The 17033-nt window shown below is 48.8% G+C and overlaps 1 long non-coding RNA gene across 1 annotated transcript; it reads left to right on the plus strand.

Annotated features, from left to right (window-relative positions):
* Positions 1-3243: 3243 nt before the first annotated feature.
* Positions 3244-16062, plus strand: LOC141572438 (uncharacterized). Its single transcript, XR_012497799.2, has 4 exons — positions 3244-3604; positions 5876-5985; positions 13904-14030; positions 14285-16062. It is a non-coding gene; the product is annotated as an uncharacterized LOC141572438 (long non-coding RNA).
* The last annotated feature ends 971 nt before the right edge of the window (positions 16063-17033 follow it).

The raw sequence follows: 17033 nt of genomic DNA on the forward strand, positions 1-17033 counted from the left end.
ACCATTCTTCTGTCTACCTCTCCATCCATGTAACTGGTTCATCCATCAGGCCAGGGAGACTTTGCCGTTCCTGGTCATCAGGAACTGATCAGCGCTATGGACTGGTGCTCATGTGTGGTTTTCCTTCCTTTCCCCTTTCAGATGGAGTAGTTACTACAATTCCTGTATTCTCTCTCTGCCGGTGTGGAGTAATGGCATGTCGGGGGGGCTAGCTTTCAATTCAGGTCACAGACTGCAGGACCTTCAGAACACATCTAATGCTGAAGAAAAAGAATGGAAGTCACCCAAAGGTTCTGAACTCAGTAATTACATGAGTCTTTGATTTGCTTTCCATTTGGGGGAGAGGAAGGAATGGGAGGGTCCCCTCACCAGCTTGGCAGATGGTGTGATCATCTTTGTCACAGGAGGGTATTATTTTGGACTGTGTTTCCTCGAAAATAAGACCCAGACAGACCAATGGATCTTTTGGAGCAAAAATTAATACAAGACAGGGTATTATTATATTTTGCCCGGTCTTATGTTAAAATAAGACAGGGTCTTATATTAATTTTTGCTCCAAAAGATGCATTAAAGCTGATGGTCCAACTAGGTCTTATTTTCAGGGAAACACGGTCTGTGAGCAAGGGTATGTATGGATATTAGTCCATCAAAGAGGTGGACTGTGTAGGATACTTATTTTTTCTGCCATCAACAAACTTTCCCCTTTTATTCTTGTAACAACACTCTGATTTTGCTTTAGGATATTCATTCCTCTCACCCACTCTTCCCCACCCCCAGACTCCAGAGCTGACTGTGAGACACAGGATGACCAAGCAGAGTACCACATCTTTCTGACCACAGGGACTTGTTCAGGGATAGACACATGACATAAGAACCAATAAGGTTACATACTTGAATACTTGCTGGGACTATGGAGAAAGGGCTGTTCTTTTTTATTCTTTTTCTGGCTGGACCTGAACCTGGAAGATAACTTCACAGTTATTTTTCTACCACGTGGAGCCTAACATGGAAACGAGGAGATTCCAGAGATGGGGCAGACAGGTCCTGGGGATGGAATTTGAGCCCCTGAATAAAGCCATGCCTGAAATTCTCATGCCCTTTCACTTTTTAGTTACATGAGTCAATGCATGTTTTTTCTTTGCTTAAGCCAAGTTTTGTCACTTTTATATGACAATGGGACTGTGTTATAAATAATAGCCTCACAGTACATTACCATTTACAAAGAACTTTTATATCCACAACTTCATTTAATAATCGCATTAAACTCATGAAGTAAAGATGATTAGCCCTATTTTACAGATAAGAAAACTGAGCCTGAGAGAGTTAATTTGATTTGTTCATGGTTGCACATTAGTTACATACCAGGGCCAGATTTCCTAAGATGAAAACTTAGGCTTTTTCTCCCTTCTCATGTCACCTTCCTAGAAGGTGAGGAGTCAGAAAAATTTCTGGAATGAAGTGGTATTTGAGCTGGGCCTTGAAGAAAGGGTAGGAGTCCAATAGAAGAAAGTAGGAAGGAGAATTTAGGGGGAAGAAACAGGTGAGCAAAAGCCTAGAGGTAGAAATGGGTGGGTATGATGGACAGTGACAGGCGATCGAGGGCCCTCTGAGTACAGGCACACAGGTTGGGGAGGGTGCCACGGGTGGAAATTCAGGCCCCTGATGTCTGAGCAGACGGGCCTTGGAAGAGCAGCAAGTCTGTCCCAAATCCCACAGATGACACACTGTGGAGTCATGCCACTTTGCTCAGTTTCCAGAGGTCAATTCTCTGTTTCAGATCAGGGTAAGGGGGTCTTCTGTTGTCTTATCTTGACGTCAACAGCCTTGAGCTTGCATCTTGGCCCTCTGCTTCCAAGATGTGAGACATTAGGCAACTCAATTCACCTTTTGGAACCTCGGTGTCCCATCTGTAAGTTACAGAGTGCGATGAGGATTTGCACTGAAAGTGAAGCACGGCCCCTACCGCTGAGTAGGTGCCCTTTGAATGGTAGTTATTATTATTATCCTCAATATCATTGTTAACGTTGTTATTACACATCTGGACCTACCCCTCCTGCCATTCTTTCTCCCAATGCGAGCAGCAGACCAGCAGCCTGATTCCTCTCTCTGGTGCCTTTTGGGCCTGAATTTCTGCTTCCTTGCAGCTTTGAGCTTGAAGTCTGGTTCCTATTCTGCAGAAGTAAATATTCAGTCCTTTGACTCAGGGACATTGCAACTCTTACCACAACTGCAATTCATTACGTATCCTTCCATGTTTGTCTCTCCTGTTCTGTTTGTTCCTCAGGGGGTGGGCCTGTGTCTGTCTTGGTCAGCATCTTGCTTAGAGCCTAGTATATAAAAGAGGCTCCCTAAATATTTGCCGAAAGAAAGGTTGAATGGGTGACCTGTGGTTGAACTCTTGGAGTGAATAGGCAGCAGTAACCAGTACTATGGGCAAGGCCCCCAACCTCTAAGTTCCCTGGGAGGCCACCATTGACCATTCGTTAAAGGATGGAGGAGTGAGGTGACTTTCCTGGCAGTTCTCTGAAGTAGGTTGGATTTATTCCCATTTTAGAGTCAAAGAAACTGAGGTTTACAGAGGCTTGTTCAAGATCAGCCTTCCAGTAAGTGGGAGGCTGCACTTGACCGTAGATCTGACTGTGGCCTGTCTCTTAAAGCCCATCTCATGCTAATTTCAGTGCCCACAAATCTGCATGTTTATTTTCATCTGAATGTTTTATTTACTTCACTGATGATTTCTATTTGCAATAGAGCTTTTTGCTCTTCAAAATGATATTGGGCAAACCTAGGAAAAGGAGCAGTTGTTCTTAAAGTGTGTTCCAAAGCCAACTACGATGGAGGACAATATTGGGGTGCCAGTCCCTACTATTGTTCTCGAAGACCCTAATGAAAGTCATTATACGAGCCAACTGCTAACCTATAAGCAAACGTGTCAACTTATGAACAAATCAAGTAATTCCGCGATCCTTGTTGGATATTAGCCAAGCACTGGATATTAGCCAGCTGAGCGAGTTGCACAACACTTTCCCTGGAGGGGATTGTTGGATGGGAGGGATTTTCCAGCTCGTGACTTGGATGAACCCGGAGTTATTTCCCTATTGAGCAGCCCCAGCCTGAGAGGCACCAGCAGAGTGGCTGGGATAGAGTGTTGCTGGGACAGAGTGGGGACAGGGGCCAGCCTCGTCTGCCATGGTTAGCCTGGTGGTGTGGCCCTCAGAAGTCTCGGTAGGATTTAGGCCCACATGACAGCCCAGGAGAGCCCTCTGGAAAGCCAGTGGCTACAGTGGGTAAGGGGCTGGTTTCCAGGGAAACAAGGTACCCTCTGTCCAGCAGAGAGAGAGGGCCAGAGCCCAAAGAGAGGCCAGAGTAGCAAGAGAGGAGCCCCTGGCCCTCGGAGCTGAAGGGTTCCTGGTGGGGGAGGAGGATGCCGTGTGGGAAGAGGGCAGGCGGGGATTTGGCACAGGCCTCTGCTGCCTGGTCTCAATTTACTTGTGAGGAGCCTCCTAATAGCCGGGTGAGAGCCGTGCACGCTTTCCTGAGAGCCTGCTAAGTGTTTATGGAATGATTTGTGAGGAGAAGTTTCTTTGGAAGCAGCTTGGGGAAGGTATGTTATTAAGAGTTCTTTCTCCAAGTTTCCTTGGCCCGCTTCCCCCCAGGCCCCTGGGGTCTGGGCAGCCCATGGTCACAGCAGCTGTTTGCTATTTTGCAGGCCATGGGGCCTGGGAGTGTATTGGGGCTGGGGGAAGACAGGGAAGTGGGGCAATTTCCTCCTCCCCGAGGTGGCGTCATGCAGCAGAGGAGTGCTGGAGCCAGAGTCAGAAGCCTGCCTCTGAGGGAGGTGCCCTGGGCCCAGGAAAGTGGGATCTGTCGGATCTGTCACAGGGGCCGAGGAGGAGGGAGGTCACAGGGCTAGAGGCAGCAAGAGGTTGTGGATGATGGGGATGGAAGCATGGCCATTAGCCATCTAGTAATATGGAAGTCATTGGGGACTGATATGGACGAGCCGAAAGGATGGGGAGGGGCCGATGACCCAATGAAACGTTTGCTTTCTCCACCAGACTAGGGGCTGTGTGGCTCTCCTTGATATGCCCATCATCATGGGCATCAGAGCTGGCCCAGAGCAGGGGCTCAGTTTGGTGAGTGGTGGGCCCTCACCCAGCCAACCCTCCCACTCAGCCAGACGAGGGCCCACTGAGGGCACTCTGCCAGACCTAGAAGTTAAGTTCACTATGACTTGCTCTGGAAAACCCAGGACTAGCTACGAATTGTCTCATCAGCAGAAATGCGCCCAACCTGGTCTCCACACAACAGCTTCTTTACCTCAGGAGTTGGCAGCTGGCTACACAGATCCACTAGGAAGGACCAGTGACTGGCCCTTTCTGATTCTCTGAGACCCCTGCCAGGGCATGTGGGCCCACCAGGAGCTTTAATCCAATTTATCTGCATACAGCCCTGGGGGTTAGGCTTTTTCCCTTCCCTGCTTTTATCGCTGAGAAAAGCTGAAGCTCAGAGAGCATGGTCACTCCGCTGAGGTCGCACAGTGAGCACCTGTCCAGGTAGGGATCACACTCAGGTGTTCAAGACCAAAGCTGGTGCTCTTGCCGATAAACTACACCAGCCGAAGACACCTGTCATCTTGCTTGGCACATGGCATTGTCATCGTCTGTGATGTCTCTCTGTATGTCTGTCTCTCCACTTACCTGGGAGCTCCCTGAGGATAGGGGTCAGGTTGGCTTCATCCTGGGTCCTTAGGTCTCAGTTCTGGGCCTAATTATGGAAGAGATGATGGATGGATGGATGGATGGATGGATGGTTAAACTCTAGGTCTGAATTTGGAAGATAGAATTCCAGGTGGAAGGAAGTACATGAGCAAATAACAAAGCTCCTACCATGTTTCCCCGAAAACAAGACTGGGTCTTATATTAATTTTTGCTCCAAAAGATGCATTACGGCTTATGTTCAGGGCATGTCCTCCCGAAAAATCATGCTAGAGCTTATTTTCTGGTTAGGTCTTATTTTCGGGGAAACACAGTAGCGTGGCAGGGGTCTTAGAGAGTGGACTGCCTGGGGTGAAACAGTATGTGTTTGAGGCAGGAGGTCTCAACAAGTGCCAAGTACTACTAAACCAAGAGGTTGTACTGGAAATCTGTAGGAGTGATTTTTGCATGTAACCATAATTGGGGATCTCCACTGGCATTTCATGAGTGGGGACATATGAAAATCTCATGGAACATTTGGGTGGATGAAAAGCCTGTTTATAATCACCTGTGCCTCAAACCTAACTCTGTTTTATGTATAAGCACAACACTTTCTTTTTTTTTTTTTTTTTTTTGCATGATTCTAATACACTCCAAAATTTCCAGGAACACAACCACCTTGTAAATTGAGGGAAGATTATGCTTTGTTCAGAGCATTTTTAAGAGTGGTTCACCATTTTAGAAAAAGTACGTCACAGACAGCAGCAGTTCTCATGATGTTTGAGTGACCTGGCCCAGTCCGTTTGCACAGCAGTTGTAATCAGTGAGTCTCCACAGAGACCCTTCTATTATGTCTTCTTAGAGTAGCCGGCCCTGGGCACGAAAATAATAAAACATGTTTTTTTATTACAAATTACTTTCCATTTATTTCATTGTAGTTTTATTCAGTGGTGCGCTGAAGCCAAGTCAACTGAGAGCAGATTGTGTGTTTCTTTCCAATTCTGCATTCAGTGTCGTCATGTTGATAGTTTGAAATCAGCCCTGGTGGAAGTATTTACACCATGAAATTGTCAAAAGATATAAATCAAGTGTTATTTTTTATTTTCTTTGTTTCGGGGATTCGATTGTTAAACATTTACCAGCTCACTACTGGTTACACTGGCTTTTCTATTGTGCAGGAGACAGGCTGTATTACCTATGAAGCTCATTTCAGCACAATAAAGGGGACATGGGCCCCACAGGATGGAGAACCACAGATGGAGGGAAATGAGCCTACAGATGGTTGCAGGTAAGGTCCTCCTTCCTGCCCAGAGCAAGTGAGAAGCAGACTCCTGCGGGTTTCTGAAGAAGCCAGGGAGCTTTGAATCCTTGAGAGGAGGATTGTGAGGGGTAGTCAAACAACCAGAAAGTTCTGCTTCCCCTCCCCCTCCAGGGAGGCAGAAACCAGACCAGAGGCAGCCCCTGCTTCCTCCGTCTAAAGAACTTAGCAATTTTGCCTGACAGACACTGGGGCTGCTCTGCTGTGTTCAGCTATTTTGTTCCTTGCAGTTTTGACAGATAAAACTGGTCAGAAAAGGAGCGGCCAGGCGACCTTGACAGTGATCAACCAGTTTGACTTGCCTTCCATCAAGTTCCCCCAGGGTGTCAGCTCTAACTCTCCGCATCCTTTTGGACTCCAGCCCACTCACCAGAGGCTCAACATTTACATAATAGTAGCAGTGCCCAGCGTTTGAGCTCCTGCTGTATGCAAGCACTATGGTAAGAGTGTCTCATGCATCACCTCCGGGTATTCTCCCTACTCCACCTCCTGTGGGAGCTTATCTTATTCTCCCCATTTTGTCAATAAGAAGACAAGCTCAGAGAGAGGATCTGACTTGCCCAAGGTCACCCAGCCAGCAAGTGGTAGAGCGAGAACCACAAGCCCTGCTGTCTGACTTCCAGCTGGGCTCTTAACCCCACACTCGAACTTTCAAAGGGAAGATAGTATCTGTTCAACTCCTCCCTTTGATGAGGTCCAATGTGTAGGTCAGAGCTGGAAGGGACCAGAGAAATGACCTAATCCTATGATTCTTAACAGTTCATAAATCCACCCCACCCCCCAACATTCACCAGCTTCACTACTAAAGAACCTGTTCCTACCACAAGTGAAGCAGGGGCCCTCTTTTCTCTAAGAAGGGATGTTTCTGCTGGCCTGTTTATCATGTAGGTAGAGTCGGGCTGAATAATGGTGATTTCAATAGTGTCACTGAAAGCCAATGTTATTGCTATGGCTTTAAAACACAAACAGAGAAAGAATCTATTAGTCACCGAGGAGTGTAATAAGCCTGTTGAGTAATCAGCCTGCCGGCCATGGTACCTGCAGACCACAAGGATGATAAATGAAATACCACAGCCAAATTCTTGGACACTTGAGAGTGGGTGTGGGGCTTGTGTGCAGGAGTTCAGGAGCCTCATTCTGGAAACACTGCTTTCTACCAGGGGATTGAGGACCCCTGCTCAGTTTCAACTTCCCATTTCACAGATGGGGAAACCAAGGCATAGAAAGGAGAAACAGTTTATGCAAGGTCACCCATGGAGTTCAGGGCTAGGAGCCAGTTCTTACTGGCTGTCCACAATCTGGGAGGACAGCAAGTGCTTGGGCGCTGTGGTTGGGGTCACATCGGGTGTCCTCCAACCCTTTCTGCCCTGCTTTCCTCCTCCCTCTGACATTCCCTGGCTGACTTCAGATCCCCTTCTCCCTCCTCCCCAACCCCTTCTGCAGATAAGGCTGCCAAGGTTTCCAAAGGGACTTGGGGACAGGGTGTGGCTTCCAGAATGTCCAGACTTGGGGACGGGCTGGAAAGAGACCAGGATTCATGTCTCCTTTCCCCATCCCTAGCCCTGTCCACTTGCAGCTGTATGGGTGGATCCAGACACTCCAGAATTTGCCAAATGGACAGAAACACCAAAAGTTTCCCCAAAACCCCATCAGAAAGGGCCTCCTTGGAAGGAATAAAGACTGGGAAGGATGTAGCCAGAGCTTTGACTTTTGAGCACTGCAATACTAGCCACTGGTGTGAGCCAGTCATTTCCCTTGCCCAGGCCTCAGTTTTCTTCTTCTATAAAATGGACGTAGGGCTTCTCATCCATTCAGCCAAATTTTACTGCGTGCCCAACCATCAAAGGTAACATTTCAGTGCTTACCTAGGCACTGAGCTAATCACTCTCCATGCATTCTTGCATTTCAGTCTCACAACAACCTTCAAGCTAGGTTTTATATTTCCTATTTTAATGATAAGTTAACTAGGGCTCAGAGAGTTTGAGCAGACCCAGGATCCATATCCAGAGGCTGACAAGAGGAGCCTGTGCCACATTCTGAAGGTACTTGAAGCTAGGGTATGGTGACAGCCGGAGCAGGAATCTTAGGCCCAACCATGGAGAGATCAAGGGAATCCTCAGAAGGGATGATGCATGCTGGACACAGAACCAAGTCCTGGGGCCCGGCTATGCTGAGTCTGAAAGGAGGGCATCTGGCTGTCCCCTATCAGAGCAGTTTGGTTGGGGCAGAGCTCTCCACCATCATCAGACACTAGGACCTTTATAACATTGCTCTATGGCTGGGTCAAATTCAGTCATTTCGAGGAAGGCAGGGGGTCTGGGACAGATGAGCTGCTCCTGTAACCTGGGTGAGGTCCTGTCTGATAAGCTCAGCCCCCTCTTTTTGTAGTCAAATAGACCACTTCCCATGGAAGGCAGAGTGGCCAAAAGATTCTATGTGGCCACACTGCCTTGGGCCCCAACAGGTCTGGTGACCCAGGTGGGGGAGTCAGAGATTTGAGCTCTGGGAGGCCTAGCTGTGTGGAATCTAGAGAAATAGGAGGCATTTGGGAAAGACTGAGAGCCCTACCGGGTGGCCAGAAGCTGCCCAGAGGGGGTTCGGCCAGTACAGAGATAAGAAGCCAACGTGGGTCAAGGCAGAATGGACAGAGTCAGGTGAGAAGTGGGCTTTGGGTGGCAAGATGTCGCCATCATGAGCTGCAGGATTTAAATTCATAGAGGCAGCTGAGTGTCTGAGGCAAGGTCATCTCCAGCAGCGAGGGTCTGGGCCATGGCGATGTCATCTGGGAGGTGGGTGTCCTTTCCAGTGGGTACACGCTGAAGCTGATGTGAGTCCCGGCATCTGCTGTTTGTGGTTGAAACTGCTTATTTGGAGGGTTTGGGCCTCTGGATTATAAATCAAGGAATGAACCTGGACCAATAGTAATAAGACCAACGTCAGTAGAATAGTGTGCAGCTGTTCTTGACAGGTTTTTTGTTTTGGGTGGAAGTTTAGGTTCACCTGGGTCCCAAATCAGATGAGCAGCTGCCTGGCTTGTGGGTCCCAGGGGAATAGACACCCTCAGTTTGGCCACCAGCCCTTACGGGATATGGAAAGATTAAAAATGTATAAAGTCAGATTAAGGCCTGGGGCAACACAGAGACTCATGTAGGGGTTTCTTTGCTGGATCAGAATTTTAAAAGGAGTTGTTTGAGGAGACCGTTATGTCTCTCAGTTAAACGGGCTATCTGGGCTCTGTTAGGGACGTGGACGTTCTCTTCAATGGCTGCCTCTTCGGAGAGCTCAGCGTTGGGCTCTTTTTTGAGAAGAGAAATGAATTCTAAGAAGTGAAATGTGTGTCTTGGTTACTACCAGTAATGTCTGTAACCCTGAGGGGATAAGGAGTGTCCTGACAAGGCCTTTTGTATGTGGGGACATGTGTGATTTTGATTTATGTACGTGTGAGATTCCCAGAGTTCTTTCTCTTGAAGGGGATAATTTCTAGGTAATGGCACAGAGTTTATACTAAATGTGAAGATGGAACCATCTGTTGGCCAGAGCACCCAGTGCTAAGACCACTGACTGCCTGAAGTTTGGCCAAGTGTATTTTTTTCTTGAGTCCCGTCCTTTAGTAAGGATATTCGAAGTAAGGGATGGGAGGCGGCAGCACGCCCCTGAGCTCCGTCACCTATGCTGGCTAACAGTGCTATTCTCCCACTGCTGTTCACTCAGTTCATCCCAAAGGGCTTCCCAGGGGGCCAAAGAGTCTGGGAAAGGGGTGACCTCCTCCAGCACCATGACATCTGGCAAGGGACTGAGGCCAGGGAAAGCCACCACTTCTTGCAGGTGGAATATGCCAGGGAGCCCAGGTTTGGCTCCAGCCTGTCTTAAGGAGGCCTTGGGAGCTGTGCCAAGCTTTCAGGGTGGTTTCCTTGACCCGAAGCATGATGGGTGGCTGGCTGTGGAAGGTTATAGGCTCAGGGTCTGTGAGAACGTCTATTTCCAGGAGAACCCAGGAGGTAGTCAGGCTGGGTAGAGGAAGGAACCTGGCAACGTGCATGAGACCAGAAGGGACAGCCAAGTGTCCAGAAGGGTAGGAACCATGGTGGGGGAGGTGCAAGAGCAGCAAGGCAGGAGGGGCAAAGGGCTGGTCAGCTGAAACTGCTGCCTGCCTCGCCATTTGTTCCTGAAACTGGTTTCTGTACTGTCCCCTGGGAAGGCCAGGGCAGAGCAGCCTATGGGAAGGGCTCTGCAGACCTAGATGGCCATGTCACGGTCACAGACTTGCTTCAAGGCCTCTGACTCAGCTTACACCAGCAGTACGGTGACCTCTGTGCAAAGGCAGGACTCAGATTCCACCCCACATGGACGAGAAGAATGGGAATGTGTCCAGTGCCACATTACCAGAGAAAATATTACATATTAGATGATCAGACCCAACACATTTCAAATCCCAAGAACAGAGCAAAACAATTCTTTATTCCTTCTGAAGAAATCCAAAATTCTAATTCTAGAGAATTCTAAAATTCTTTGCCTCCTTCCCCTGCCCCGGGACATCTATCAATCCAGACAGAGCACCCCTCAGAATGTACATCAACACCTTCTCTCTGCCCTGCTGTCCTCTCTGTGTTATTTTTGTAATTAAAACATTTTTATCTTGAAATACTTAGATTCACAGGAAATTGATCTATAGGTTTAATTCAATTGTGATCAAAATCTCCCAAAGTTTGTTTTGTTTTGTTTTTATTTTTAGGTATAGACAAGAGTATTCTAAAATGTATAGGGAAAGGAAAAGAAACTTGAATAGGAACAACTGTGGAAAAGAATAATATAGTGGGAAGAATCACCTAGCTGATTTTAAGATTTGTATATAGCTGCAGTAATCAAGACTACGTATTATTGACAGAAGGGTGGACATATAGATCAATGGAACTGAATAGAGAGTCCACAAAGAGACCCTCACAAATATGGCCAGTTAACTCTTTAAAAAAACAAAACAAAAAACTCTTGGGGTGACCAGTTAGCTCAGTTGGTTAGAGTCCATGCTCTTAACAACAAGGTTGCAGGTTCGATCCTCAAATGGGCCAGTGAGCTGCGCCCTCCACAACTAGATTGAAACAACTACTTGACTTGAAGCTGATGGGTCCTGGAAAAACACACTTAAATAAATTAAAAAATAAAACAACTGTTTATTTTGAAACAATCATAGATTCACAGGAAATTGTAAAGGTAGTAAGAAAGGTCCTGTACCCTTCACCCAATTTCCACCAAAGGTCACATCCCAGGTCATTAGTGTATAATATCAAAACCAGGACCTTGATATTGATATAACACGTGCACGTAGTTGCATGTAGTTCCATGTCATTTTATCACATGAAACCACAAGCACAACTGAGATATAGAACTGTTCCATCACAGAGATCCTCCTCATGCTGCCCCTGTGGTCACACCCACCCTCCCTACACACTGGCCCTTGGTACTCGCTGCCTCACTTTTCTCCCTTCTCTCAATCCCCTCACAGTCTCCACCCTTCTGGACACCTGGCTGCCCCCCTGGTCCCACCTGTGTTGCCAGATTCCTTCCATCCAGCCTAACCAGCCCCAACCCCTAGCAACCACTAGTCTATTCTCCAGCTCTGTCATTTTATCACTTCAAGAATATTCTGTAAGTGGAATCAAACAGTATGTGACCTTTTGAGATTGGCTTTTTTCACTCACTGTAATGCCCTTGAGATCCATCCAGGTTGCTGCCTGCGTCTCCAGTTCCTCCTTTTGTCACTGAATGGTATCCCATGGTACTTTGTGTTTCACCGTCTTTCCTTCTCCCAGACTTCTTTTTTTCTTTTTTCCAATTTTTTTGGGGGGTGGGAATATTGGGGAACAGTGGCTTTTCCAGGGCCCATCAGCTCCAAGTCAAGTCGTTGTCCTTCAATCTAGCTGTGGAGGGCGCAGCTCAGCTCCAGGTCCAGTCACCGTTTTTAATCTTAGTTGCAGAGGACGCAGCCCACCATCCCACGTGGGAATTGAACCGGCAACCTTGTTGTTAACAGCTTGCACTCTAACCAACTGAGCCATTCGGCCACCCCATTCCTTCTCCCAGACTTCTTTTTCTGACCTCTGAGCTAGTTTTTTCCCTGTCACCTGAGCCATGAGTGGGGAGGGGAGGGGATTCCTGTCCTCGGGCCTGCAGGAACCTACTGGGGATGAGCGTAACTGTGTCTTCCTTGTTCAGCCTCAGACTGAAGCATGCACAAGCCACACACACCATCTCGTGGCTCTCTTGGTGGCTTCTTGTGGTTCATCTCCATGTTGTGGTGATACTGAACTTCTGCTCTTTCCTCCCCTTTACCCACAACTCTTCATTTGGGCCCATCCACCATCCTGGCCTGGCGTGGCTGAGGCCTCGGTGGCGAGGGTGTAAATGTTCCACTAAGGGCTCAGACTAGGAAGTCTGGTCCGCCCACATGAGACAGCCTCTACCTGGGCCCGCTGGGTATGAGGCAAGGAGGCACAGATAGGGATCCTGCAATCAAAGGAAAGGCCTGTGCACTGGGATCTGGGCAAGGGGCACTAAAGAGTAGCAGATTTCAGGGGGAGCCTCCCTGTTTTGCCAGGACCGCCTGTGCCAGAATCTACTGGTGGGGCTGGGCTGGGCGGTCTCCCTTGCTCTGTGATGATGTGCTGGGTGGATGTGAGCAATCCTGCTGTCTGGGCCTTGCCTCCTCATCTGTAAGGTAAGGTTTAGACCTCACGATCTCAGGCCCCTCAGCTATGACATTCTCAGGTTGCCTGGTGACCTCCCTCCACCAACAAAAACCATCTCTGCTTCTCCTGTCCTCAGAGCCGAGTTCAAGCTCTTCATCACAGCAGTCAAGGCCCTGCGTGGCGGACGCCTGGTGACTCTGCAATCCCAGCTCTTGCCACTTCCTGCTTTCTTTTAGGCTCCAGCCACATGGAACCAGACTCTGGGGTACACTTCCTTCACTGATCTGCTGCCCTCAACGGCCGGTGCAAATAGAGTCACCTCTTGGAAGCCCTCCCTGACTGTTTTCACATCCCCTGCTCCTGTGTTCATCCAAACAGCCCCCATTCTTGTTTGCTGTGTCTGCCCCTGCTCTTGGCTAGCCTCTCTCGACACGGCACGTGGGGGCCAGAGAAGAGTGACATAAGACCCCTCACTGAAGGAGACGGAGCACTGGCCACCTCCAATATGGGAGGATGACGCTGCCTCTTCCCTCTCCCCCCTCCCCTTCTTCTCCTCCTCCCCGGCTCCTCCGTGGGCTGCCCTGCCTCAGGCGGGTGAACTCACACTCTGATGTGGCTTGGCCAAGCCCAGGCTTTCCTTTGAACGCAATGAAAACCAAATAACGCATTGTTCCTCATTGTTAAAAAAGTCAGTAGGTTGGGAAAGCTGCCTCTTTAGAGCCCCGCCCACCTCTGTACCACCCCAGCTGGATTTTCCTATCCCTCAGAGCCCAAGCTCTCAGGGGAACATGGAATTCTAGAATCTTGGAATCACAAGATAATGGAACCTTAGACTAATGTGATGCTAGAATCCTATAATCGTTGAATCATAGAAAGCCACACTAATGATGTCTTACTATTATGTTTAAGCCAGAGATTCCTTTTACAATATGGAATCATTGCATATGGGATCCTAAAAGCCCCAACGTGTTGGTGCCAAGAATATCAGGTTGCACCCAAGAGTCCACCACGTGCGGTATCCGTACGCTATGAACTAAATGTTTGTGTCCATCTAAATTCATATATTGAAGCCCTAATCTCCAGCGTGATGGTATTAGGAGGTGGGGCCCCTGAGAGGTAATTAGGTCATAAGGTGGAGGCCTCATGAATGGGATCAGGGCCCTTATAAGAAGAGACATGAAAGATATGATCTTTCCCTCTGCCAGGTGAGGACATAGCAAGACGACGTCCATCTGCGAACCACCAAGAGCACCCTCCCTGCACATCATGTTGGCCAGCACCTTGATCTTGGACCTCCAGCCTCCAGAACTGGGAGGAATGAATGTCTGTCATGTAAGCCACCCATTTAAGTCTATGGTAGTTTGTTAGAGCAGCCCAAGCTGATGAAAACACCATGAAAACCCACGGGTCACCCCAGCCGGGGCACCTGCCCTGCACAGACCTGAACAAACGTCCTCAACCTCTGTGATCCTGGACCAGGCATTCAGCCTCTCTGACCTCCAGTTTCATCGCAGTATGGGCGTCATAATTTTAGTAGCTTGTGTCTTATCCGTGTTCTAAACTCTCTCCTAATGTGATGCTTTCAGGGTCTTGAACAGTGTCGGGCTCTGAAAAGTTCTGGTGACCCGACAGGATGCAGAGGCAGAGGGCAGGACGTCCAGGTGCCTGGGGACAAAGCTGAGCCAAGGCCATGAGCCACGCTGAGGACGTTGATCTTAGGCCAACCAGGGAACGGGACAGATAATGCTTCTGGTTAAGCCTCTCTGGGGCATCAACCCCTACCCCACAAGCCCTCCCTGACAATAAATCTGGGCTGTTCACATAATTGCCATGAAATTGAGTCTCGGTTTCCTCATCTGCAGAGTACAGAGAGTAACACTCTTGGTTCAGTGCCCAGCCCACCAGCTTCCCAGGTATGTCTTTACTCTTTGAGACTCTTTACTCGTCTGGGACTTAGTCCCCAGGCCTCCAGTTCCTGAGGGCAAGGCTGAAATATATCCACTTTTTAACCAAAGCACAGTGTGGGCCAGAGGTACCCATACATATTAAAGACAAAGAATATTAATCGACTATGCTTTGGAAGGGGCTGTAGAGGTCACATGGTCCATCTGCCAGCGTGCCTTCTCAAAGGTCACATATTCATGCTGTCATTTCAGGGGCCGCCCAGAGAGGTGTGTCTTCTTCTAAGTCACACAGAAAGGAATTAGTCAAGAGGTGGCTCTGACCGCAGCTATTTTGTGTCCCTAAGGCTTGTTTTTCTTTTCTTTTTTTTTTTTCTTTTTTTTTTTTTACTCCACCGGGTGGCGATAGGGCTTCACAGTTTCTGGCTTATTTACATATTGGGGGAGAGGGAGTTGAGGATGGGGCCTCCTTTCAAGACATCAAAGTCAACCAAACATCCCATGCCCTTGGTGGGAGGTCTGGAGGAGCCCGCCCTGGCAGCAAGTCGGCAACGTCAAGCCCCCTCCAGAGGGGCAGGCATTTGGGGGCAGTGAGAGGTTGGGGGTGGGCTTGGAATCAAATTGCCTTGAATGGAAACAAACTTCAACCCCAAACCAAACCCAAATAGGGATTCCAGGAGGAACTGGGTGTCCCAAGCAGCCCTAGGCGAAGCTGGGACAGGGAGGGGTCAAACAATGAGCTCAGGGCTCCAGGCTCCCCAAGGGGTGTGCAGTTCCCAGGCCTGTGCAGAACGGCCCTCCCTTGGAGACCCAGGCAGATGGAATTTCTATCCAGCGAGCCAGCAGCCAGCAGTGGGGAGAGCAGCTCCAGGCCTGTGTTTATGTCTGTCAGACAAACATCCATGGAGAGCTTGCTATCTCCCAGCAGCCACCAGAGAATGAGGTGGTGAGGAGACCAGGCCAGCTCCAATGCTTCCAGATTAGCAGCATGAGTGCAGTGGACACATTAAATTGATGGTAGCTGGCCTTCTTAGGGTCCTTAGCACCTCCTAGGGCACTGGCTTAGGCACGAGTTTTGCTTGGGGACCCTTGGCCAGCAGTCTGGCTCACATTTGAATGTGCTTTCTCTGAGGCTTCCAAATAGCAGCTGAAGATAAACCAGGTCCTGACATTCCCAAGGCGGCAAGAAGCACCTCAAGTTGAACTTCATCGAGGGGACAGAACATTTATTTAAAGTCTGTGGGATCCTAGTGTTGGAGGTGAAAACAATGGGGGGAGCTAGCACGTGTCGAGTGCCTATTGTTTGTTAGACCTTAGGTCAGCCCCTTAAAATTCTTCTTCTCGTTTAGTCTTGGCTACTGCCCTGAGAGGGAAGGCTGATCAGTGCCCCCATTTGTCAGACTAGGAAATGGAGGTTCAGAGAGGTGATCAGATTGCCACGGGGCACAGTGGTGAGCGCGGAGGGCAGGGGGCACACCCAGATGTGGGGGGTGAGGTGGGAGGTCACCGCTATGCCAGGCAACCAAGCCTGCTACGCTCTGCTCTTTTCCCTTCGCTGCCAGTGTGGAATGCCAGCCCTAAAGACGCCTCAGCTGTGGGCCTCAATACCCGTGTGGTGGAGTTTTGAAATATCTGTTGCTTTTTCTTTATCCTACTTTGTATTCCCTCTATACCTAAGTTGCTTTTTTTTTTTAATGTGTTGTATATATTCCTTTTATATCGTTGTGAACTTATTTTCTTACAATTTGATTAATATTTGATTTTTGCTTGTATACAGATACGTTCTAGGGGGAACTTAGCCCCCTGAGAAGCCTCTTGGGTGATGCTAAAGGTGGGGCTCTGGCAGCCTGTTTACCCACTGGGGTCCTGACTCTTGATTGGATCTGCATGGACACCTGAGCCAGGCTATTCTCTTGCTGAATTTAGGGTTCGGGGTTGGAGTTAGCCCTGGCCCTCAGTCAGTCTCCAGGTGCGGCCAGTCCTGAGGGACAGAAGAAGGGAGGGCTGCGGGGCATCTGTCCTCCCTCGTGAGTCCTGGAAGCCAGCTGCAGAGAAAGTCAGTGATAAGAAGTTCCCTGGCCCTGCCCCTCAACTTCTGGCTGCTTTTCTAGCCCTTCAGAGACCAAGGTTGGCCCTCACCCCTGCCAGCGGTTCCAGGAACACTGGTCCTTTAGGCGAATAACCCTTTTGGCCTAAGCTCCCCTGAGAGATGTAACAGAACAGCTAATTTATTGCAATTTAAAACTGGAAGAACTACTGGGCCTCATCTCTGAGTTCACGACAGTAGCACCCACCTTCAGCTTTGTCCATAGTTTCTGAGGGGTCTAATTAGTTGTCCTCCCCATAAATTAAACCCTCTTCCTTCTCTTGGTGCCCCTCTCTCTTCAGGATCACCACAAACACACACACACACACACACACACACACACACACA

Source organism: Rhinolophus sinicus, chromosome 14, assembly GCF_057876585.1.
Source record: "Rhinolophus sinicus isolate RSI-liver-muscle chromosome 14, RSI-T2T, whole genome shotgun sequence".
In the NCBI taxonomy this organism is placed as follows: Eukaryota; Metazoa; Chordata; class Mammalia; order Chiroptera; family Rhinolophidae; genus Rhinolophus; species Rhinolophus sinicus.